Source organism: Pygocentrus nattereri, chromosome 23 (genome assembly GCF_015220715.1).
Source record: "Pygocentrus nattereri isolate fPygNat1 chromosome 23, fPygNat1.pri, whole genome shotgun sequence".
Classification (NCBI taxonomy): domain Eukaryota; kingdom Metazoa; phylum Chordata; class Actinopteri; order Characiformes; family Serrasalmidae; genus Pygocentrus; species Pygocentrus nattereri.
The window spans coordinates 18,582,326-18,606,209 of NC_051233.1; the positions used below are offsets into that span (position 1 = coordinate 18,582,326).

The 23,884-nt window shown below is 37.9% G+C and overlaps 1 long non-coding RNA gene across 1 annotated transcript in view; it reads left to right on the top strand.

The window, feature by feature from the left end:
• LOC119262215 overlaps positions 1-4,835 on the top strand; it is a 63,797-nt gene extending 58,962 nt beyond the window's left edge. The window contains exon 3 of the long non-coding RNA XR_005129485.1: positions 1,997-4,835. This is a non-coding gene — a long non-coding RNA (uncharacterized LOC119262215). The remainder of the gene's footprint in view (positions 1-1,996) is intronic.
• The last annotated feature ends 19,049 nt before the right edge of the window (positions 4,836-23,884 follow it).

Here is a 23,884-nt window from a genome sequence, read left to right on the forward strand (position 1 = left end):
CAGACTCCTATGCAGTGTTGTTGTGGTTTCTGGATAGGGGGATATACTGTGTCTAGAAGTGCCCCCTTGCCAACATATGTGCATTGTTCCACACTTTGAACACCATTTATTTTCCCATATCAAAGTATATAAACTTCAAATATTTCGGTACTTTATAGTATAAGTCATTATAAAGCCAGTGTAGTTATTTTGCACACAGTTGTATGCAAACATTTGGGCACCCATGATTTAATCACATTTATTTGCTATGTTTAATATATTGGTGGCTTGTGCAATAATTATGGCACATTTAAACTCAAATAATAGAAATTTGCTTTAAATTTAGAAATGCCGTATTTAAGTTTGTTAAGATATTAACTTATTTTTTACTATGTGTTACAGTTTAACATGTTTTACAATGAAATGCTTTGTTTAGATGTTTAAATGTTTAAATGTTTAGAAAGCAGAGTAAAAACAAACAAGACAGAGAAATGAAGCAAAATAACATCAATGGTAAAAAATGGCACATTTAACCTGAGGTGCATTATACTTTTAAAAGCTAAATTAAAAATTATATTTTTAGTGTTTAAGTATGTGTATTAGCTGTTGGAACAAAACCTTGTAGTTTCTACTAGTTTGTTCATTATGAAATTGTACAATGTAAACAACAGCTGGTGTTGCCAAATTATGTGCTTTATGTAACAAAAACACAACAAAACTAAAGTTTTGTCCCAACAGTGACTATACATAAAATAAACATATGACAAAAGTATAACACACATCCTGTTATATTGTATAGAAACACATGTTTGTGTGAATGTGAATGTCTCTAGTATGTACAGCTGAGGTGTATGGAAATATCCCTGCTGATTGGTTGCTGCACTGATGTCTGGTCAGCTGGCTGGAAGCTTGGCCCATACTGTGACTCCTATTCAATAGACACGTGGCCACCACAGCCTGCTTTATCATACTGAGTGTAAGGGGCAGTCCCTATGAGGGGGGTCTGACAGTGTATGTGTGTGTGTGTGATGGGGGTTGGATTAAACAGCTGTGGTCTAGATGGATAGAGGGAGGGACTAGACTCAGCTTGGCAGATGGATCAGGCGTCCGGCCTTTCTTTCTGCCTAACCCCCCTCGCTGTCTCTCCTTTCTTTTAATTTTCTATTGCGCTTTCCCCCTCTGTCATACTGTTAGAATACGACTCTTTTATCTTATGAATGCTGCTGTTCAGACACCAGCTTGCAGAAACAGTTGTATTTTTTTACATTTTGTGTATCTGTTTTGGCTATGTAAACCATCAGCTGGTCTTAGAACTATAGCACTAAACAAGTTTGGCTTTAGGTTAGATTTATGGCTTTGGTCAGGTCTGGTCTAACGACATGTAGGCAGTCACTGAATTTCATCTTCTACAATGATGTAGTCTAATATGAAGTATTGGGCAAACTGTGATCAACTAATAGGAAGACTAACTAGTATAAAGCAACAAAATTAATTTCAAAATTAACACACCTTAAAATATGCATTAATTAAAATAACAAAAAGGTGAAAAGATAAAATTGGTGTATTTTATACTCAGTATACTTAATATGTCTCCTCTTTGATTAATTCACACTGTGCAATATATCACAACTATTACTGTAATGACACTTTTCACTGTGCACTTTACACTACAATATTGATGCAGCTCAAAGTTAGTCTTGTCTTTAATATGTGCTGTTAGACTACCTCATACCATTCAGTGCCTGCTGTCTGTAAATACAGCAAATCTGTCTCATATGGCATGTGAATATTTAAATAGATAGATCTATCTATCTCTAAAATTCTAAAAAAATAATTATTTACTAGATATTAAGCCTTAAGTTATTAAGTTATTAACTGGTGATTATCATGGATAGAATCCCATTAGATTTAAGCCCTGTCTGAAAGAAGCCCACCTGTTCCATGGTGTGACCTATCTTGTGGTGTGACCTGTTCCATGGTGTGACCTTTTTACATGGTATGATCTTTTCTGGCACAGGAAAGGAACGCCTGCTCCATGTCTTTCCTCAGCTGGGACATCCAGCGATGGACCACGGGAGCAAGTTGCTGGGAAACGAGGTGTACACAGCCAAACAACTCACTTCTGCCAGACAGCTCTTGGAGTGAATCATCTAGTATTGGTGTCTGTGTTTCAAACACCCCCACCCGCCCGACACAGCACTCTGACTGCATATGGTTCTGAGAGGGGCCTGCGTTATTCGGTTAGTCGGGCTTGTGCCTCAGCTCTAGCCAGAGGCTGTAGCAGCACAATGGATGGTCTGTGCTATGGCTGAATGTTGTAAGGGGCTGAGTAGGTCCTTCTCTCTGCATTTTCTCTATTTCTAACAGTCAATGGACTCTCCACAGGTCCCTATAGGCCTTCAAAGTGGAACCCCTTGGCTAACACAAACTCACAAAGCAGAGCATTCTGTTTTCCTCGCATTCGACCTTGCCCAGTGTCACAGGGCAACTGCTCAACTCGACAGAGAGAGGAACTTTTGAAATACTACCACATCTGGGATTGGATGAATGCTGCTCGCCCCTGGCCAATCATATCAAGTCTAAAGACCCAATTCACAGTGAAAGTGTTAAAGCGTTTTTAGTCGTCTGTCTAACAGTACATATATATGCCACCATTTTAATCTGTATTTCACAACAAACCAACTCCAACAAATGAGCATCTTATGTCTGTCACAATGTGACATGACATCAAAATGCATATATTTCATTTTCACTTGCGCACAAGTGAAGCAGAGAAAACAGAGATCCATTCAAATCACACTCTTGCATTTTATCTGATCTTGTTGTCTGAACTGATCTGAATCATAATAAGTAGAATTTTACCAACAGGCATGAAAACTTGATGGTGATTTCGTTGCAATAAACAGTGCCTTCACATTATGCAGCTAATGTAAAACTGCTTAATTAGCAAGCCTCTGTTAGTCCTGCCTGAAGCACTTACAGAACAGAATTTGAAAGCAGTGTGAAGTCTAGGTAACAGCGGTGTAACAATACATTGTGTCTGTGATATCACAATGCAAAACTGGGGCTGTGACTGAAATGCATCCCTACTGTGCTTAAATACTATTGAATTTATTTAGTTTATGATTTCCTGAACTGCTTTATTTACATATAACAGTAAATAAATCAATAAATGATTTATGACACTTTCTCATTGTCAACCTGCACCAGTATTCACTAGCCACATAAACAAATCCACATCATGTGCAAGGCTGAAGCTGGCTTCTTATTCGAGTTATAGGCATGGACGCAACATTTTGAAGACTGCAAAAAAGTATATATATATATAAAAAAGACGAGTCTACAGATTTAGATCATGATTTCAAAAACTGTTATTACTCTAAGTTTTTGCAATATGATGAGCAACAGGCAGGAAATGCGTTAGGGTCTGATTTTAGCTGTACATAGTAACCTTTAATGTTCGTATGTCCATTGCTTATTAACAAGAGACTCACAATGCTCTCTGGTATGCATTCAACTGATGTAGTGATCTTTGGCGTTCACTAGAAATTGTAGTTAGAGATTGTAGAGCCTTCTTAATTACTCCAGAGTTTGGTTTTAGTTGACACTAAAAGAAAAAAAAATCTGGCTGATATAATAGTGACCTACAACATACTAGTGATCCATTTTGGTCATAACCTGTGCCAAACATGCCATCTAATGCAGTAGCATTGCTTGAACACTAAAGTTTACAAATAATCTGTACCAATTAACAACTCACTTCAGCACTGCTCCTGCTCCCCACCTCCAGCGTCACTAGTAAGCTGTGCAATTGTGTATAAAATAGCAATCAGTTTTCTTCATTCAAATTTGGTCCAAAATATTGTTCGAATATCAAATTGTCTGGGCTAAGAATATCATTACACTACTACTAGGCTACATCAATAGCTGACGAAGAGTCCCCATTCAGCAGCATTGCAAGAACATATAAAAGCCAGCCAGTGCTCAGATTCAGATGTGCTCTAACAGCCAGCTTGCTTGTGTTTTCACAAACTCACACATGAATTCCAGTTAACTCCATCGTTAATACTGCCTTTTAAGCTATCTGTGAGTATGTAAGATGGACATTAATCATGGAATGTAACCCACAAATGACTGATATGGTCTACATCAGATGGACTTTCAACAATCAGCCTGCATTGTAATTCTGTTTCTATCATCAGCAGGGCAGCAAGAGTGAACCCGGAAACTATGCCTTTCCCCTCATACTCAAACCACACCTTTAGCCCCATGTGACTCAGCAGTTACCATGGATTGCAAAGATTGCAGAAGTTTTGGCCTTGAGAAACCCTGATTTAAAACTTCCTGCAACTTTAATGCCATTAAAAAAAAGTGATTGGCTCTGTCCAGCAACAACTTCAGCTTAACTGAGGAGATATTTTTAGTGCAGAGATTTAGTGTGTTTCAAAAATGTTTAACAAACAGATTAAAAATCTGTTCGATTAAAAGTTCTCTAGTGTGGCTGAACTGCAAGATACTAGCATTTTTGGGGACTTCAGGATAGATTAAATTCCAGCGCACGGAGTTCAGACTCAGTATCATTTTGCCCCTCATGTTTTTTCACTAGAAGAAAATGATATGCTTGCGTGTGCCACCTTTCTCTAAAAACAGGAGGCTCTAGCTTGGCCATCCACCATATCAAGGAGAAAATGGCACCCTACTAATTTCGCCTCTAATGTTTGTCTAGTCTTCATCTAAGGCATGTTTCCATTGCATAAAACAACAAAACACAGCATCAGCAACTCATCTTTACAGAAATTTTATTGTAATTTTAAACCAACCAACCAACCAAAAAAAAAAACAAAAAAAAAAACAAACACCTACTATTGTTAACTCATGGTTTGTTCCTGTTCCTGTAATATGTGTGTTTTACAGCTAAAGAGTATAAAAGTACAGAAAGAAACAAACCATACTAAACATATAATCAGAATTTATACAGCAAAGGAATTGAAAGTTCAGTTTATTTATCTATGCTTTATTACCATACTTTTGGGGGCTATGCTTTAGCACAAGGGTGTCAAATCTAACAATCTAACACACCTGGTCCAACAATTAATGAAAGCTTTAAAGGGCATCTGAATACTGGAGCCAGATATGTTGGACTTGAACTCCTTAGGGTGGTTAATAACACCCTACAATTTAACACTACAATTTAAGAAAACAGTAGATTATTGCTGCTTTTGCACATTTTTTACAGTGTATTACATATGATCTCTTACCAATGTAGACCTCTTAGGTGATAACAATAGAACAATTTTTATAAATTCATATTACATATTTTTCACCCATAGTTGTCAAAAACCTTTTTTATTAATAGTAAATTTATGAGAGTGGATGATTTTGCCATTGTTTGAAGTAGAAACAAATGAACGGCAGCCTTGAATCTGTCAATTCATAATGTATTTAATAAATATTTTATTGTTATTATTATTACTATCATTATCTTTTGTTAATAAAACATGTTGAAAGTGTTTTGAACTTTTTTGAAGATGGATGGATCAGCAGTCTGTGAGATATTGCCTATTATTGTTTTGTGTGTGTGTGTGTGTGTGTGTGTATGTGTGTGCAATTATGTTTATCAAGGTTACCTGCAATCAACAATTTTGCCTTTAATCTGCTGGACTAGACATTTACTATACTAACTGTTGAAATACTGATATATATATATATATATATATATATATATATATATATATATATATATATATATATATATATATATATTGAATAGTAATACAAATAAATCAAATTAATAAAAAACGATCAAATTGCAAAGCATATGAGTGTATATCCAATTCAGTCTGGTTTCTATTTCCATCTTCATCTTTGTCTTGTCAAGGAAGCCTGGACTGACTATTAGCTAGAAGCCTGGAGGATGGGCATGCTGAAGGCCTGTGAGGAAAGCTATTGATTTGACCAGGAGGTCAGGAGGGCTGACAGCTGCAGGGGAATTGGTGGGGGAGGCAAATCATCCCCTCTGAAGGAGGAGGGGTAGCCTCAGGGAGATTCAGGTGAGCTTACCTTCATGAAGCCAATGAATGGCCTTCTGTATATTTACATACGTAAGTGGGACAGAGCTCTATAGGGATGCTATGATGACTCCATAAAATGAGTAGATCTAAAACAGCTTTTCACTTGGAGGTCTACACATGTGATTTTGGCTCGGAAATAAAGAAAAGACATGATTACTTGTACACATTATGTTGTTTAAACTTCACTTGTAAGTTGTTCACAGATTGTGTCATTTACAATGACATCAATAGCATAGCACCCAACATATTGTTGCTATTGTATGAAACTATTGTATCTCAGAAATGGTAACTTTATACAGTCTCGGAAAAAAATCGTCACGATACCATCAAGAGAATGTCATCAGTAAATTTAGTTAAGGAACATAATTTTACCTTTTTCTATTGTAGTTCTGTTGCACTGATTCTATAAACCATTAGAAATAAAGGTTCTGTGTAGGTACATTTTTTATTCATTAAGGTACAAACAATGTAAATGTGCCCTCAAAGGTACAATCTTTAAGTTCCAATTGTGTACCTTAAATGAGTTTTTGCAGGTAAAAAGTACAAATTTGTATCTTTTCATAACCTATTTTTTAAAAACAGAACAATAAAATAAAATGAGACAGGACAGGCTCTGAGATGTAGCCTTGAGGTACATCCTTGAGATGTACCTCAGTGACCAGAAATTTTGTTAATGATTTAACTATCTGTAGACAATCTACAGGGGACCATCCAAATAAAGTGTGACCATACATAACAAAAAAAAATTAAGTTGGTGGTTTATCTTACAACAAAGATTGACTGTGCTCTCAGTACCTGGCAACCTAAACTGCAAGGTTGCCAGAGTGCACAAGCCCCATGTGGTGAAACGTTAAGTGAGAAATGCTTTGAGGATCCTTCTTCAACCTTTAGCCAAGCCCCTTTCTTCTCATTATGGGAGTATCCATCCTAAGGAGCTGGAAGGGAGGATGACGTCATGCGTGTCATCAGTGATTGCTGCCGGCGTCGTTGCGTGTGTGCCTGGGTGTGAATTCGGCTGCCATGGCTAACGGAACCATTTCCGTGATTAACGGTCTCACCGACCCCATCAAACACCCGGCCGCGCCACTTCCTGCCCCATGTTCCTCCCTCTCTCCGATATTCTCTCTCTCCCCCTCTTAGAGTGTGTCTCAGCTGGCTGGCGTGTCATTTTAGATAGCCTGTGTGTGTATGTGTGTGTGTGAAAGAGATTTCTATGTAAGGGAGTGAGTAGATGTGTACAGAAAATGAGTGTATTTGTCAGAAAGCATGATGGATCGTGTGTGTATGTGTGTGTGTGTGTGCATACGTGCATACTGTGTCTGATTGGTGTTCAAGGAAGGTGCTATTCATTCTCTTGTGGTCTGTACGGAGAATGCTTATGTCTCCATGGTCTCGGCAAAGGTGTCCTTGCCGTAGGCTGGAAGGTACAATGGACTGCTTACCTTCAGCAATCAACATGCTCCTGAACACACTGAAACACTCCTACCTGCCTCTGTATCCTTCTGGAGCTTGAAAGGGCCTAGCTTCAGGAAAACTCTGTCCCTGTCCGTCCATTTTTACCTTCACAAATGCCCAAAAAGCTCTTGAGAATAAAACACTATTATGTTTATGTGGGTGGCATAATGCACTCTAGTACATTAGAAATAGTTGCATTCTTGAAATGTGCTTCTGTAGCTTGTATTCTGTTCAATCTTTTGAATAAATGTGATAAAATTACATATGACATCTTGCAAAAATGGTAGGCCATAGCACTGAAAATAAATAAATATTAGAAAAAGTATGAATTTAAAAACTGTTCCACCTATTCTACAAACTATTGGCTGAGTCTATAGCATCACCACTGATGTAAAAAGCATGAAGTTTACATTTTCTACATAGAAGGGTAGCCTGAGGGCTTTCTAGGCCTTCAGAAAAGGCCTAATGATATCTGGCAACTTAAAAGTAGATTTCCATACTTTATTTAAGGACCCATGCACTCAAAATGCTTTTGATGGCTTACTATGGTTATATAGACTGATATTTGTATCAAATGTGTATCACATTTTTCTAATGAAAATAGAGCAGGCTTTTTCAGTTCATTAGAAAAAACGAGTGAGGTGCAAAGTTGCAGCTTAGCTTTGTACGTCACAAATGAGCTTGAACCTATCATAGTCCAATATACTGAAATATGCTAATGCCATGAGACCAGCACGAGGCCAGTGCCTGAGCCCCAAGCGTTGACAAGAATACATACTTGGGACCAGAGCTGCAGGGAACAGCATGATCCCGTGCTGCCAATTCCAAAGCAGCGTCAGCTGGTTCTCGTTAAGGGCAGCATGATCACCTGAACCAAGAGGGAGAGACGACTTGTTGCTCCTTCTCTAGTTGCCTAAGCTCTCACGTTCCACAGCAACACCTCCGTGGTTGAACACCTTTACACAAAAGCATGCAGGTGCAGTTTGGCTCATTGAAGCCTCTCTGACACAAGAATAAAAATTAAGAATAAATTGAAGAATAAAATGAAGAATAAAGTATCAAATCTGAGTGGGTAAAGCTGTTTTTGCTTAAGCTACTTTTAATTCATAACCTTGTTAGCATCAGAGACTAACTTTAGCTTAGCAAGAAGCCCAAACCACCAACAATTAATGTCTAATCTGCCTAATCTGTTCAAATTTACAGTGCACAGGGTAGTGCAGGGGTGGGCGTCAGAAATGGGCCAGCAAGGGGGCGTTTATAATTTGCATAAACGTGCATATTGATAGATCTTCACATTCATAATAATTTTCAGAATGCTACTGTTCCATTTATAATAGCTTCTTGGGCATGATAATAATACATAAACATATTTATAAATTCATTATTGAACAATATTTTTGTTTTATGTCACATCTTTAAGAGTACTTTCATAAATTCATCAAGTCTGTTCAGACTCGGCAAGTGTTGTAATAATCTTCTTTTTCATTATTAAGTCCTCGTTGGAAACAAAAAGTTTAAAGTCTTAAAATCTTGACCTGCCCAAAAGAAAATTGTTCAGACAGGACTTTTTCCATGTGGTATCAGCCAAATGAGCTTTCCTACTGGTTTTGTCTTTAGGAGCTGGACTGAAGGCCATAGATGTTAGACTCCCAAGCAATCAAAGTTTGATTTACAATGAGTGGGACAAATTTTGTGAGACAAAGAAAAATCACTGCAGACCTCCCAGAAGTCTAAGACACATTACTGACCCTAGACTAACTAGGTTCCAAGTTGTTATGAATAAAAAGCAGAGATGTCAGCTCTACATCAGGGCTGAATGAGTCACATACATAAAACATACACACAGTTAAATATATGTTAATATCTGTTTTAAACTAAAAGAAAAAAAACATAAGGAATGTCTTCAAATACCTGGGTTGGGTAGCCTAGAATAAACCCTTTAGGGATCAATGCAAATAATAGCTAGTTCTGTGTTCAGTCTACTCTGGTGATGCATGAATGTTGTTGTTATGTTCTAACAAAGCCAAATATGTTTATTTTGTGCATTGCAAATGAGGGGCCCAACTTACCTCAGGGTATAATGAAGCACTATTTATGTAGTTTAAAAAGTTTAAGAACTCTTCTTATTCCCATTGCATTTTCATGCAAAGACTGCATTTTCTCAGGAATGTAACTCTATTGTTGTAGTTTTTAATTACTGAATTTTTTATATGACATTATTTCATTTTCATATTTTAAAAGTATGAAATGTGGAACCTGTAACATAGCCTTGCTTCAAAGCATTCAACTAACTCACAGTGAGAGCTAGCCAGGCTAAAGTACCACTGGTTAGTTTTTCTAAGCCTCCCAAAGCAAACACTAAGAGAAGATTATCTCTTCCTTATACAAATTCAAAACTTTTTATTCATAGATTCATCAAAAACTATATACTAAATATGTCATGCTGATATTTGCTGTACTGTTTTGTGGTAATATTTGATATTTCAGTCTGTTTTTATTAACCATACTTACTTTAATGCATTTATTTTAATGTATTTATCAACTCATCTGGTTTACATAGAACAAGGTTAATAAACTGAGTGTGTTTGCATCTTTTTACCACACTATTATGATGAATGTTAAAAATGCCATAGACTTTTACAGTTGCCTCTGTCTATGGAGTAGGTTCTAATGTGTGCTCGCATCACTTTTGGCTGAACTGTTCACAAAAGGCAGATGCTCTAAGCAAGTTTACATGTTCATTTTTAGTAGATACATTTCATTATGCTTAATGAGATCATGCAAAGGTGGCACGGTGATGCAGTGGGTAGCACTTTCGCCTCACAGCAAGGGGGGGCCTGGGTTTGATTCTGTGTTGAGTTTCTCCCCGTGTCTCCGGTTTCCTCCCACAGTCCAAAGACATGCAGTTAGGCCAATTGGACATGCTACATTTGCCCCTAGGTGTGAGTGTTTGTGTGATTGTGTATGTCTTTCTGTCTGCCCTGCGATGGACTGGCGACCTGTCCAGGGTGTATCCTGCCTTCTGCCCAATGACTGCTTAGCCCTCTGTTTTGCACGTTCATGTCTAGGGGTAGGGTGTCTCAATTTTTATTGAGATAAAGGGGTAGGGCAAAGTGTTAGGGTAACATGGCCCTCCAAACTGAGTTTTTTTTTTCAGAATCACACTCCAAACGGAGTGTTACAAGAAAAAACAGCAATAAGGCTGTGTAAACGACCAAAAAATCACAAATTTGAGTATTTTCTCAGCTAAACATTATGATAACAATTGTATTATCTTAGTTTAATGTTCTCAATGTATTAATGTATCATTTTCCTCATAGCATGCATAAAAATTGCTAATAGTATGCTAATGCCTCGGTAACTAGCTAAATTACCCATTCTACCATGAATAGTCCAGCAGTACTTACGCCTGAATGTAAGTGCTACTCCATTTAAGGTGGAATGGGAAGAAATGGAATGAGAAGCTGGTGAAAAGCTGACTGCAGCTTCATATGACCGAAGAATTAGGGTGGTTATATGACGCCCTAACTTTTCCTGAAGGCCAGCAGTGAGGTTGCTAAACTTTACTGCTGCTCTACTATCAGGGCAGACTGGCGGGGTCTACTACACAGTACCACTAGTAGCCTGTCGGCTAATGACGCAATGCTCTTTTTATCTGACAGTTTAAACACTACCTTTTGTAACTCAGTTCCAAGGGGCAAGGTGACACTTGAAAACAAGTTATAGGGGTAAAAATAAAAATGTGATTGGGCCTAACTTGAGTGATTTTGGGGTATATACATTAACTGGGTCAGGTTGACTAAAGATGAAGTTTCACTTGTAGAATGTTCTTACCTGAATTAGTTTCACTGAAAATGTTTGTCTTTTCACTTTCTTTTCTCTTAAAAAGTGTGAAAAAGTCATGTGATTCTAGGAAGTTCAAGAAAAGAAATATTTATGTTCCTCAGTGTGTATTAATGAATCGAGGTTCGGAAAGATCTTTTAAGTCAGGGCCACTTTGTACACCAAGTTATCTGGCTAACTAGAAAACCAATGTCACTGTGCAAGCCTGGAATGGTATGCAATTTACAACCCTGATTCCAATGAAGTTGGGACGTTGAGTAAAACATAAATGAAAACAGAATATGATGATTTGCAACTTTTCAACCTATATTAAATTGAATCCACTACAAAGACAAGATATTTAATGATCAAATGGATAAACTTTATTGTTTTTTGCAAATATTCACTCATTTTGAATTTGATGCCGACAACACGTTCCAAAGAAGTTGGGACAGGGGCATGTTTGCCACATCACCTTTCCTTTTAACAACACTCAATAAGCATTTGGGAACTGAGGACACTAATTGTTGAAGCTTTGTAGGTAGAATTCTTTCCTATTCTTGCTTGATGTACAACTTCTGTTGCTCAACAGTCCGGGGTCTTCAATGGGAGACAGGTCTGGACTGCAGGCAGGCCAGTCTAGTACCCGCACTCTTTTACTGCGAAACCACACTGTTGTAACATGTGCAGAATGTGGCTTGGCGTTGTCTTGCTGAAATAAGCAGGGACGTCCCTGAAAAAGACGTTGCTTGGATGGCAGCATATGTTGCTCCAAAACCTGTATGTACCTTTCAGCATTAATGGTGTCTTCACAGATGCCTTTACCCATGCCATGGGCACTAACACACACCCATACTATCAGAGATGCTGGCTTTTGAACTTTGCGCTGATAACAATCCGGACAGTCCTTTTCCTCTTTGGCCCGGAGGACACGACGTCCATGATTTCCAAAAACACAGGACACTTTTCCACTTTGCGTCAGTCCATCTCAGATGAGCTTGGGCCCAGAGAAGCTGGCAGCGTTTCTGGGTGTTGTTGATATATGGCTTTAGCTTTGCCTGGCAGAGTTTTAACTTGCACTTGTAGATGGAGCGACAAACTGTGTTCACTGACAGTGGTTTTCTGAAGTGTTCCTGAGCCCATGTGGTAATATCCGTTACAGAAAGATTTCTGTTTTTAATGCAGTGCCGCCTGAGGTATCGAATGTCATGGGCATTCAATGTTGGTTTTCTGCCTTGCCACTTACTTGCAGAGATTTCTCCAGATTCTCTGAACCTTTTGATGATATTATGGACTGTAGATGATGAAATCTCTAAATTCTTTGCAATTGCACATTGAGAAACATTGTTCTTAAACTGCTGGACTATTTGCTCACGCAGTTCTATACAAAGTGGTGAATCTTGCCCCATCCTTGCTTGTGATTGACGTTCTTTGGAACGTGTTACGGGCATCAAATTCAAAATGAGTGAATATTTGCAAAAAACAATAAAGTTTATCCGTTTGAACATTAAATATCTTGTCTTTGTAGTGTATTCAATTAAATATAAGTTGAAAAAGATTTGCAAATCATCGTATTCTGTTTTTATTTATGTTTTATACAACATCCCTACTTCATTGGAATTGGGGTTGTAAATTGTATACCATTCCAGGCTCTCATCAAGCACTCATCTAAACACCTGCAAAATTCTGAAAACGTATTGCAAAAATTATGGCCGTTCTGCAGTCAAATTAATGTAAACTAAAAGTGCAAACATTCCAAATTTTTAAAGAACAAAGAAAAACTAAATCTGTACATATTCTTATACTCCACTCTCAATGCTTGCATCAATAAGTAATCATATATAAATAAAAATAGAAATGAGTGATTTGTAAATTTACTACTTTGACATTTATGTAAATGAAAATAGCAAAGTTCATTATTTTTTGTAAATATATGCTTAATCTGAACCGAGGCCTGCAAAACATTCCCAAAAAATGGGACAATTAAAGAGTAGAAACATTCATAAATGCTACAAAAACGTCTTAGAAGATGCGGTTATGCTTACGTATAAAAGGCTTAGTTGTTCATGAGTGAGAATGGGTCAAGGCTCGCCACTCCGTCAATAGTTAATATAGTAAAAATAATGTTCCTCAATAAGCGTATGTAAGGATTTTAAGTATTTCATCCTCTATGATGCTGAATTCAATCAAAAGATTCAGAGAATCCAGACTGTGTGTAAAGGACAAGGGAAACAACCAATATCGAACGCCTGTGACCTTCAATCCCTCATCCTTAATATAACCACATGAGCTCAAGACTAATTCAAAAAGTCCTTGTCAACAAACAGCCAATCACAAATGCAAGTTACACAAAGCAGAAACTATATATCAACAAAATCCAGAAACACCATTGACTTCTCTGGGCTAAAGCTCATCCAAGAGGGACTGACACAAAATATAAATGTGTGATGTATCTTAATATATTCTCATGGGTAAAGAATTCATTGAGGTCCTTTTCATTACAAAAAACCAATAAAGCCAATTATCTGAAATATTATAATTGCTAAATCTCGCCTTTGTACAGTTTTCAATTGAAAACAAGTCAAAAAGTATTTGAAAAGCACCGCTGTCTGTAACATTTTACTTGTATCAACTTTTGGAATAAGGTTTGTATTATATCTGGAATGGCTTCTTGAACAACTGACACACTCCTTAGCCAAAAAAAAGTTAGCTAACTCAATGATGTTTTACTATTCATTTTAAGGCACATTTAGGCCACAGTAGTTTCACACTTCACATGCTTGATATTCTGCACAACTTGACACACTGACGGGATGTAAGGTAGCTAGATACCTTCAACCTATCACCACTTTATTTAGCCATTATTTGAAACCAAGAAGTCATTACTAGACCTGACCTCAAAAACAAGCTGTACAGAAATGAGCTATTTGCCTGTTCAACAAACAAATCGAAGCTGAGTAACTGAGTAGCTGAACCAATGTTAGTGTTTCTTTATGCGTGCTACCCGTCGGCCCAAAGGCAAGCTGACATTGCTTTACGCAAGGTTCTTTCACACAACACCCCGACACCAACCAGGGGTTCAAACCGCCATTATGTCGGCTTTTCCTCCCCACAGTTGGCCTCCCTCTATCTCCACTATCTTTTTCAGTGTTGCTGCATTCCTCTTTTCCTCTTCTTCCTCTGTTCGTTATCTAACCCAACGGATTCTTCTCAGCACTGCTAAGAGAAAATCAGTTTGCTGTTTTTTCCTCCCCCTTCCTCGGGTTGTGTGTGCGTGCGTGCGTGCGTGTGTGTGTGTACGTCCCCGCTGCCTCGCTCTGCTGCTCTCTCTCTCTCTCTCTCTCTCTCTCTCTCTCTCTGCTTCTGCTGGCTCGGCTTTCATTCGAGCCTCCCCCTCCCCTTCCCTCGGGGGAATAAAGGTCATTGCGCAAATGATTACTCAGACCTCGGTCGCCATGGAAACGCGGTCATGTGACAGGGACAGGCACGCATGGAGCACAACAAAGGAGCCGATTAGTAAGCCAGCGATGGAAAGCTATTGCCCGGCTTTGCGTTGCTGCTTTCTCCCTGTTTTTTCTCCCTCGCTCCCTGCCTTTCTAACTGGGGGAAGCGAGTGGGGGGAAAAGAAAGCCTAGCTGTCTGCTTCTCCCCGCGTCTCTTTGTCTAAACCGACGGTTTTACCGTTTGAATTAGACTCTCTTTTTTCGATGATTCTCTCTGACTATGCGCTCAGCCGAAAACTATGGAGAAAACTCTTGCGTTTTCTGCTAATTGCTGGAATTTGTTCGGTTGTAGGGTTTGTTTGTTTCGTTCTGTCATAGTTGGTAGATTACAATGGTTATTAAAACTTGTGTTTAAACCTGTTAGGGCATGGCGTTGTTGCATAGAATGAGGCTACGTTATTGCTCATGCCCTGACGTCTGAAGGGCAATAAGGCAGAAATCCTGTGTAGACTAATAAGACTGCAGTGCAGGCTGTGGAGTGGAAATAACCTCACTATTACAGAATAGTATAGGCCTACTATATATTTACCACTTATCCTAGCATTTGATATGTTAATCTGCTTTTCTCATTCTATCAGTTTTAGTCATCTGATCATAACCTATGAAGTTCTTTCATCAGCGGTATCCAGGGCTGTTCCCAACAAAGGATTTGCTTAGTCAACCTATAGGCCCGATTGACAAATAACAGTAGACTAATCACCTGCAAAAGAAACTGAGACTAGAATTTAAAAACTAGTTTGGGGGCATTCAGACGAGTTACATATTAAAGGAAAAACCTGGATAAATCAATAGAGAAACATTCAGCGCAGATACTTCCAGACAATTGTATTGCATGATACCGTTAAACAATTAACATCCTATCATACTCTGTGGAATGTGTATGTTGACCTACTTTTGGATCGAGATGACAAGAGGAAAAGACCTAAGTGACTTTGAAAGGGAGTTTATTAATGGGGCATAGATGATAGGAGTTTCAGTCACTAACAACTCCTCAACTGGTTTACTCATTCACTCATTAAAGTGACATATCCATTCAGACTAATGAGAAAATCATTATTGTCACCTGAGCCACTGTTCCTCAGGTGACAATGTCATTGCATGGTTGTAGTGCATAAACCCACTTTTTCAAAGGTTTACAATGCACATTTAAAGTTCAGTGGTGCAGAAATCTTTGGAACAGGTCTACAGAAATGTGGACAAAAGTGATTTGGTCAAATGAGATGTCCTTCACCATATTCTCCACAAATGGGCGAGTGTAAACCAAAAGAAGAGCACAGGGCTGAATGCTTGACCCCTACATTGAGGGGAACCAGTGGCTTGGTTACACTGTAGGGGCATTTTGCTGACATGGTTTGGGTCCACTTAGATGGAAGGTTCACTGCAAGTCATCACAAAGTTATTTTGACCAATCACTTTCTTCCTATGATGAAACACTTATATCCTGATGGGAGTGCTGTCTTTAAGGACGACAATGCCACAGCTAATAGAACATGATGGGTCACTCTTTCCAGTACAGTTCCACAGACATTTAGAATGTATGCCTCGTAATTGCATTAATACTGTTTTGGTGGCTCATGGTGGCCCAACTTAGGACACTATTTAAGTGTTATTTAACAGTGGTAATACACTTTTTAAGCATGGCCAGCTACCATTTCACATGAAAAGGCCCTACACACTTACACTTTTTGCAAAGTTACACCTTATTGTAATTAGATTTTAAAGTATGCTCATACCGATGATTTTTAAGCCTTCTTACCTACTGAATTGCATGACAGATGCATATAAGGTAAAATAGAATAATACTTAAACATACACAATACTTAAAATATACAGAGACACTACATGGTCCAAACTTTCATTTGCAGACATATTTACAGTTTTAAATACAATTCACTTGCAGAAACAAAGGTCAATTAGTAAATACATAGATAAGTGCAAATGAAATATACATGCCATGAAATGTATTCATCTGTAGTTAGTGTTGAGAGTTAATTTAAGTGACACTTTTTAACCCCACAAACAAGCAATTGGGGGTTAGGTGTCTTGCTCAAGGACACCTCAGTCATGGACTGTCGGCGCTGGGGATCAAACCGACAACCTTCTAGTCATAGGGCCAGTTCCCTAACCTCCAGCCCTCAAGTTTAGGCTATATTTAATGTAGACAAAAATATAATTTAAACATTATGAGAACTTGTATCACACAACTCAGTTTTTGTAAAAATATCTACATTTGTCAGTAATTATCACTCATGTTGAATAAATGTATTTCAAATAATATAGTACCTATGTGCTGCAATTTCTCAGATTGAATGGATTTTTTGTCATATTTTGTCATATCTGCAGTAAAGCTTGTCAAACCTAGCAACAGTAGCTATGAAATAATTCATTTGTGCTCTGAGAATCTTAGCTGACCAAGAATGTAACGACTGATTACATTCTAAGATGGCTCTCCTTTTCACCTTTTCTGTTTGAGATTCTCTTTTACCCCCTCACATTTAGAACTCATTCTTGGAGACAGAGGCTGTGATTCATTTGAGGATTTTAGTCTTCCAGTAAGACTTTGGGGATCACAAAATAAAACATAGGACAGGATCCCGAACATCTCACCTCAGGATACTTTGAGAGACTTTTGCCATGTGTGTGTGTGAGTGCATGGACATACTAAGTATGTGCACATGTATGGAAACAGCTCACATGTGCTATGTGTGTGTATGTGATGTATCAGATTGCCTTTGAAGCACTAAAAGATGTGTGAAAGAGCCATGCGTTGAGTCTGGGCACACACACTGTTATGACTGCGCAGCTGTTTCTAAAACTCAGCAGTCGCCTCAGAGGCCTGTGGCTTATTTAGTGAAGGGGGGCTGGCGGCTGGAGGTACATACTGTATGGCCTGTGATTCCCTGTGACTGACAAACCAGAAGGCCCTAGTGAAAATAATTGGAGCCAGTGAAGATTTTAACTAAAAAGTTAACATATGAGCCAAACAGTAAGCATTTAATACCAAATTGCACAGAAACAAACACTGGAGTCATCCTGGAAATAGCTTATCAGAAATTATTTCTAGTTGTACAATGTATATGCATGTATTGCTACTAGAACAGGCGGTGTGACTGAATTACTTCTGTAGCAACTTCTCAAACTGCTCAAACTTCTCAAACTTCTCAAACTCTAGGTTTATTATTCAGAAACAAACTCATTAATATCCATATAAAAAAATTGAATATCCTTTGGTCCATTTGTTACCAGAACTAAGTCTAAGCCCAAATCTAAAAAACATTTTTATCATTTAATTTTTAATTCTTTTGGTCACATGGGGCCATTACTTTTTAACAAAACAATATAAAGCCCATATATATCTATATGGTTCACCAGGTGCAATGAGTCGTGTTTTTTTTTACATCATGTGGACAGAAAGGTATGTGTGTGCCGTTTACATGGGGAACATTCTGTAAATATGTATAATAGATTTCTGCTGTTAGAACAAAACTTCAAATTTCCAAAATGATCATTTTACAGAAGAAGGAAAAACATGTTTTTCTTCTAATGTAAGTGAAAGTAACCAGACGTTTTTTTTGGTCTATTCAGATACAATGTAAAGGGCAACAAGCATGTCAAAAATGTACCAGTCATGCACTAGTGCTAGGTGGCTGTATCCTCACCTGGAACAGTAAAAATATAGTTAAATAAGGCTGCTTGATGCTTTCCAAAGCAAGACTATGGAAAAAATTTAACTGAAGTTAGAAATAGCTCGATTTCAAATGTAAATACTCTGTGCTACTTCACTTGGTATTAGGTAATATTTATTAATTAGTAATTATTATTGTAAGATCTGTGATGTGTTTCAATTAATGTTTTAGCCTTACATGGCTTGTGCTGGGAATTAGGGCAACATTACTGGTGTAAAGCTCCAACTGCTTCTTGTCAATGTTTGCACTTATTTGTTTCAACAGTTGTCAACAGTGTATGTCAATTAGTCAGTCAGTGACTCAGTAAGAGATAGCAAGTCTAATTTATTTTATTACACACATCTAAAAAATGGTGGCTTGATGGTGACTTCAGATCTGCAATTTGCCTATGCCATGGGCACTTATATACACTTATACCATGACAGCCCTGGCTTTTGAACTTTATCCTAGTAAAAATCTTGATGTTCCTCTTATTCTCGGATGGTCCGGGAGAACACATCTTCTACAAGCTGAAATGTTTATGGAATGATGACAGTACATGTTGAGCATCAATACATTTCAAATGTGCTCAAACCCAGAGAAGTTGGCGCTGTTTTTGGATGTTATTGTCATACAGCTTCCACTGTGAATAGTACAGTCTAAGTGGATCTAGTGATGAACTGTGTTTATCGACAATGGTTTGTCAAATTGTTCCTGAGCTCAAATGGTCATGTCTACCATCAAAGCAAGCATGTTTTTAATGCAGTGACATCTGAGAGGTGAAAGGTTATAGCACTCAGTTGTCATTTTCAGCGTCGCCCTCTACACACACAGTGATTTCTCTGGCTTTTCTGAATCTTTTGATGATATAATGTTTCACAGTGAGTTAAATACCTAAAATGATTGTAATTGCTTGTTAGGGAATATTGTTCAATTGTTGGTTTATTCATTGATGCATTTTTTTGTAGTGGAGGGCCTGAACCAAGTCTTGCTCATAAAGGACTAGGCCTTTCTAGCCTTCTTTCATACCCACGCATGATTGCATAACCTGTTTTTTTTTTTTTTTTTTTTACAAAATTCCTAGTCTTAAATTGCTTTTGTCTCTGCCTCTGCCTTTTTTGGAACATGTCAATTTCAGAATGAGTGTTTATTTACAAAAACAATGAAGGTGATAAGGTAAAACATTAAAGATCTTTTGGAATTTGTTTAAATACAATAAATATTCAGATTTAATATAAATGTTCATCCAAGGGATAACTATACAAAATGTCATCACTTTTACCAATTAGAACATGTTCTGTGGCATTTTACCAAATTATACTAAATGTAGTTGTTGAGCAAAATTACTTAAGCATTAAGGCCAATTATCCAGTAACTCTATGAAATATTTAGTAACTATTACACTCTCAGAAATAAAGGTATGAAAGTGTTACTGGGCAGTATCCCTCTTGTCACTTGGGTGTTACATCTCAGTGAGCATAACTGTACCATCATCAATTGAAACCAGATTTTCTAAATTGTGATGACTACACGCTTCGTTTTGTTTCCAGGCTTTTTATTATACTGCTCTGTTTTAAAGCATTATGTTATAAAATTATACAAATACGTTTACACTGGGGAAAATCCACTGTTGTACCTTTGAGGGAACATTTACATTGTTTGTACCTTGATAAATGAAAAAATGTACCTGCACAGAACCTTTATTTCTAACAGTGTATGAAACATATATACTGTATGCAGTTATGAGATGGAGGAATGTAAGCCTGCAGAGTTTGAGAAGTTAAATAAAGTTAAATAGAAAAAGAAAGCAGATGTCAGAGGTTTGACATATTGTAAGCAATTTTTATTCCACAGAGAAAAATATTGAAAGAGCGCTCATCTAATAACAACAATGATACATACAGTTGGACTGCATGTAACATGTGCTGTTTTCGCTCTCTAGTGAACAGGCAAACCGTGCCATGTTAAAAGTAGTCATAATAGTGGGAATGAACTGCAATGCGCAGCTATTAAAAAATGAGATTTTCAAGTACAAGAGGGGTCAATTTTAGTATTTATTCTTAGCTATTTCTTGCACCATAGTTAATCAGAATGCAGAATTTGCTGCAGTTCTATATATTTCATTCTCAAACAGTAAATGTTTAGATTAAATAAAGGTGCTGCGGGGCTTGAGTGTGGGTCAGTGTGTGAACGAAGGCTGCCTAGACATCTGTGTGATAGTGGGTCTTATGTCCCTGTAGGCTTGCCTGATTGACTGAGTGGCAGAGTGACCAGTCTGAGCGTCCGTCCTTTAGGGAGGCAGACAGAGAAGGCTCAGGTGGGGGCCAGCTCCTGCAAAAAGCCAATTTAGCAAAACTGAGCCTACAGTGAGGGACAATAGCCAGGGCCTATTCAATTTGGGCTGCCACATTTGCCCCAGAGTGGCCTGCCATGGGACGTGTGGGAGGGGATTCTGGAATCAAGAGAGTGGGTGGAGTGTCTCAGATTGAGTGACAGGTTGAACTTGATTGACATATCTGGGGGAGGGGCAGATAAGAGCCTGTTCTTGATCATAGTTGATGGTACATTAGTACATTATTGTTACTATTATATGTTACTACTATAGTACATTAATAGTACAAGATGTTTTATGTCTCTATTCCTTCATGATAATTCGCCACAAATCCTTAAAAATCCTGAAATACATACAGCTGATATTGTTGTTGTCCTAAAAGACACATTCCCAAAATGATAACCTTAAAAGAAGAAGGTAAAAACCTTCATTTTAAATATGTGTTGAGTGATTTTATTCCAAGTAATTTTTCTCAACATTTCTGTTGATTCACAAATGTAAACACAATGTAAAGGGCTGCTGCTGCACTCAAATGTATAAAATAAATAAATAAATAAATAAATAATTAAATAGAGATACATGGTTTTAATATGACAGCAATATTTTCTGCTTCTCATGATCCAAGTAATCCCAAACAAATTCGGTGATGTTGAGGTCTCGGCTCTGGTGTGGCCACATGGATCTAAGAACACCTGCAGCTTCTTTGTTTGATTTGCACATTTTCTTCTTTGTTGTCTGTTCTGTTCCTCAGTAACATCAACACATCCTTTTAGATCCATAGCCCTGAGTGATCGTGTCACAGTGAAAAGATGGATAGAAAGACCTGTGGATTTTTGTCACATGTTGATTGTGTCTCAAAGAAAGTTTTAAGTTCTGTTCTTTACTGATACTGATACTGATAGGAGTCCCATTTTCTCTGTATCTTTAAAAAAAATTCTAGTATTGGAAACTCCCGCATCTTCACTTACTTTCCTTTCACTTGTTTTGGCTGAAAAATTCAATAACTAAAGGTTGGTCTCTAACTTATACAGTATTGCATATTACTGAATGTAAAGGCTTCGTCTGTGTCTGTTAAATATGCCAATGGGAACATGACAGTTTGTACATAGGCAGAATATAGTGTAAACATGGTCTATGTAAATAAAGAATTTAAATTTAGATTAATTAATTTGTACTATAATGAATCGTACTCCCATCTTTACTCTATAGTTTACCCAAGATGAAGTTTACTGAAGATGTTCCACTTACTGGAGTTTTGAGCATCTTGTGTCCACCCTCATAAGGGTAGTGATATCTTGAAAAAAGACTTTAAACTGTGTTTACATATGAAGGTGAATGATAAAAAAGGGGTGTGTTGTGTGTTGCAGAAGATAAATCACACCAAAAATAAGCAGGTGTGTGTGCACCCGGGTGTATTAAGTCCATATGAGATTGACTATGTGTGTATTTGAACAAAGACTGCCAGGATGGTCAATCAGAAGCTCAAGATGTGTGTATGTGTGCATGTGTGTGTGAGGGAGAGAGAGACTGCTCCTCTTTTGCAATGGAGCGTGGGCCTATTTTGTGAGTGGTTCAGGAGGTGATGAGGGCAAAGGGTTCAGCTCAGCCGCCGAAAATGTTCCATTATGTTCCAATTACCGTTGCAGCCGACGCGCGTGGCAGCCTCACACTCTGGCAGGCCGAGGTAGTGGTAGAGAGAGATCGAGGGAGGGAGGGAGGTATTCAACCTCCGTTCTGTCTCTAGATAATTCAGTGTGTGTTTGGAGAGGGACACACAAGGGTCATCTTGTCCCCTAGTTGTGGGTGCAGTATGTGGGTTCAGTGAGGAGACTGTCTAGGGGAACGTGTAGACAGAAAGAGAGATAGACAGAGAGAGAAAATGAGAGGGATGCTCATGTTTAGTTACTGAGAGTTTTGTCCAGGCTTTGGCATCTCAGTGAGTCTTTCTGCTGCCTGCTGTTTATTTAATATGGCCTTTTATTAAAGCAATGGTTCAAGCAAAAATCAGATTTACACAGTTTTCCCATTATCCCCCAACACACTAAGTCAGCCAAGACTGTTGTTCCTGTAATTTTAGTTGTATTACAATTAATCCTGTAATTGTAGTTATAAGGCTAGAGTAACTAACATATAATTGAAATGTATAGGCAGGGACATAGCTTTAAGTTAGGGATTGCTAATGTTTTAGGGAGCACATATGTGACGTATACAGCAACATCATGCAAAATTATATATATAATTATATACAAAATTTCTTTTCATTTGAAATTTTTAAATAAACTACATCACACAGAATGTGTCATAACATACTATAATGAGGCAAGATGACAAAATACACACATAACTGACATATCAATCCACTGATGCACACCCTGCTCACTCTGCTTTCTCTTCTATGCAAATGAGCTGAGCAGCAATGATATGTGATTGATATATGACGTGGCAACCAGTTCAACATATCATGTATTGAAACAATAAACACGCAATAAATTCATAAATAAAATAATACTGAAAGACCTCAAAAATAAGATTAAACAACAGTCCAAATTTGGCAACGTGAATGTTTCTTTTCAATTTTGAAAATATAGAAAATTAGTATTATTAATGTGCAATGTTCCATTATGTCTGTGCTCGTGCTTTTTCTCTTTTAACACAAACCAAGTCATAACTGTCATGTCATGTTTTCCTCTTGTTTCTGTTTCTTATCCCTCTGTTGTAGCCATGTGCCTTTTTTTTGTGCCATGTTCTTTTGTTGTTGTTTTGTTCTGTGTCTCCTCCCTGGTCCTTGTAATGGGGAGCAAGGAGGCGGACGCATGTGCTGAGATAAGTGATATTTATTAAGGGCAAATCCAGGGCTGTGGTCAAGACAGTCCAGGTTCATATAGCCAACACGGACAGATCGGGGGACAGACATGACAAAAACAAGAATCAACACAACAAACGGAGACCGAGACATCAAACAAAGAACGGCAAACACAAGGGGCAAACACAGGGCTTAAGTATACAGGGAAAACGAGGGACAGGTGAAAACAATCAGGGGCAGAGTTACAAAAGGGC